General features: G+C 53.5%; 1 pseudogene; it reads left to right on the top strand.

Moving 5' to 3' along the window:
- The first annotated feature begins 6 nt into the window (after positions 1–6).
- LOC116652295 (general vesicular transport factor p115-like) lies at positions 7–2,522 on the top strand (annotated as a pseudogene).
- Positions 2,523–2,867: the final 345 nt, after the last annotated feature.

Genomic DNA, 2,867 nt, shown 5'->3' with positions numbered 1-2,867 from the left:
GTGCTGCAAAACGATGGCCAAGACGCTGAGATAATTGGCTACGCCCTCGACACGCTGTGCAACATTGTGACCAGCGAGGAGTTCGACGAGGAAGCCGACAATCCGGCGGTGTCCGTCAACGTGGGGCGAACAGTTCACCGAGATGTCATCAAGAGTCCCGAGCATGTCACCCTGGTCATGGGCTATCTGGATGAGTATGATTTTCGTGTTCGACGCGCGGCCATACAACTAATAACATCTCTGATTGCGAACAAGACGCGCGAACTGCAGGATCTGGTGCTAGTTAGTCCGATGGGCGTGTCCAAGCTAATGGATCTGCTCACAGACACTCGCGAGGTGATCAGAAACGATGTACTGCTGCTACTCATTGAGCTGACCAAGGGCAATTCCAATATACAAAAGATTGTCGCATTCGAGAACGCCTTCGATCGTCTGTTCGATATTGTGCGCGAGGAGGGCTGCTCGGATGGCGGCATTGTTGTCGAGGATTGTCTTATTCTGCTGCTGAATCTCCTTAAGAATAACTCAAGCAATCAGCAGTTCTTCAAGGGGGCTCCTACATACAACGTCTGGCCCCCATGTTCATCTTGAGCAGCACCAATAGCAGCGACCTAGAGGAATGCGGCTGGACACCACAAAAGGTGTCCAATTTTTTTGCATGCTGCAGGTGGTGCGTGCTCTGGTCACGCCCAGCAATCAGCAGCAGGTGGTCAGCGCCTGTCAGCGTGTCATGCAAAAGTCGCAGCTGCTGAAGGCGCTCTGCGACATCCTAATGGGCAGCGGTGTGCCCGCGGACATTTTAACGGAGACCATCAATGCTGTTGCTGAGGTGGTGCGTGGCGATCGCGACAATCAGGACGAGCTGGGCCGTTTGACGGCGCCCAGCCAGCCGCCACGTCCCGCAATTGTGGTGCTCCTGATGTCCATGATCAATGAAAAGCGAATACAGTCGCTGCGCTGTGCGGTGCTCTACTGTTTCCAGTGTTTCCTCTATCGCAACGTGGACGGTCAGCGTGCGTTGGTGCAGACGCTGCTGCCTTTCAGTCCCACGGATTTTAGTGTGCTGACCATGGGCCTGCTGCTCCTCACGGGTCTCTTATCGACGGATACGCTGGCCAATTGGTTCTCGGCTGTGGCCATGATGCACGCGCTCGTCGACAATGTTGCCCAAAAGGAGGAGCTATTGCGTGTCCTGCTAGGCACGCCAGGCGGACAGCGTCCCATCACACTTCTAGAGCAATGCACCAATCTCATTCAGCAGGAGCGCTGTCGTTTGCAGAGCAAGGTGGGCCTGCTAATGCTGCTCAGCGTTTGGCTGGCCCATTGTCCCAGCGCTGTTAAGGCTCTGCTGGAGACGCAGGGCACCATGGCCTATCTGACGGCCCAGCTGTGCGCCAATGAGCATGATGAGCGCGAGTATCTGGTGCAGGGCATGTGCGCCTTTCTCATGGGCCTCTGCATACAGTTCAATGACAATTCCCTGCCCAATCAGCGGCGCGAGGACATCAGTCAGCTGATCATCAAGCGCATCGGCCAGGAGACATTCTGCAACAAGCTGAGCGAAGTGTCGCGCCACGAGGCCTACAGTCGCGCCTGCAAGCAGGTCCAGATACGCGCCAAGGGCGCCAGCGAACTGTTGCTGGACTACGAGTACTGCAAACTGTACAAGGGTCTGGAGGCGTTGCTAGCGAAGCAAGTGAGCGGTTTCGATGTGGATGGCATTGAGCTGACCGAGCTGACGCTCAGTTCGGAGGCGGCGGCCCTGGTCGCTCAATATAAGGGCATTATACGCGGCATGGATGCGCAGATACAGACGCTGCAGCAGTCTAGCAAGGATCTGGAGCAGCAGAATAGCGAATTGAAGGAGCAGCTCAGCCAGGAGCAGTCGCTGAAATCACAGCTGGCGGATCAGAATACACTGCTCAAGGCACAGCTGGCGGCACAGTCACCACCTTCAGAGCTCGCCCAGCTGGACAATGATGTGAAGCTGAATGCGGCACGCTATGAGGCGAACATGTACTTTACGGTGAACATACGGCTCACCAAGGAGCTGGAGACGCTGCGTCAGCAATTGGCAGCAGAGAAACAGCGCGCCGATGCGGCCAACGAGAAGCTGCTGGCCACCCAAAAGGATCAGGAGGATTTGCTTGAGCTGCTGGCAGATCAGGAGGCCAAACTGGCGCGCTATGAGCCGCCGGCAACAACGGGCGAGGCACCGCCACCGCCCGAGCCCGAGCCGGCGCCTGCGCCCGCGCTCGCCCCGCCGAAGACGACAGATACTATTCCTGTTCCGTCAAAATATGAACATGGCGGATATGGATTGTATTAAGGCGCAGCCAGCCAACTGCTCGAGAGGCTGTGCGAAAAGCTCGACTCAACGCCAACTGCCCCCTGCTCCTTATACATTCTGATTGTTTATTCAACAATTTTATAGATATACCTACTGCATATATATAGATTCACAGATGTATTTGAAATGTTTCTAAAATTGTAATAAATTTGTGTAGTTACACACACATGCACACCTGCGTGTGTTCTGTACGTGTGTGTGTGCGTGTGCGAGTGCGAATTCCACACGAAATAGAAGAGAGATTCGTGGAATATGTTCGTTCTGTTTTATAAAATGTTTCAATGTTGTGGAAATCGCAAGCGCATGTCAAATAAATAACGATGCATTATATTATATAAACATCATTTAATTGTAATCATGTTCTATTGATTTAATTGTAACTCAGATGAAGCTGAAAGGGGTGATGTTGGATCTTGTTTGCTGCCTCTCGAAAGGACACAGATCGGAGCTGGCGAAAATAGGAACAGGCGCAGGATCGACACTGCAAAGCCAAGCCATTAGGTTCCTCAGCCCCGAT

Source organism: Drosophila virilis, unplaced genomic scaffold (genome assembly GCF_030788295.1).
Source record: "Drosophila virilis strain 15010-1051.87 unplaced genomic scaffold, Dvir_AGI_RSII-ME tig00001128, whole genome shotgun sequence".
NCBI lineage: Eukaryota > Metazoa > Arthropoda > Insecta > Diptera > Drosophilidae > Drosophila > Drosophila virilis.
The sequence above is the reverse complement of the archived record's forward strand: the minus strand, read 5'-3'. Positions and strand labels throughout refer to the sequence as shown.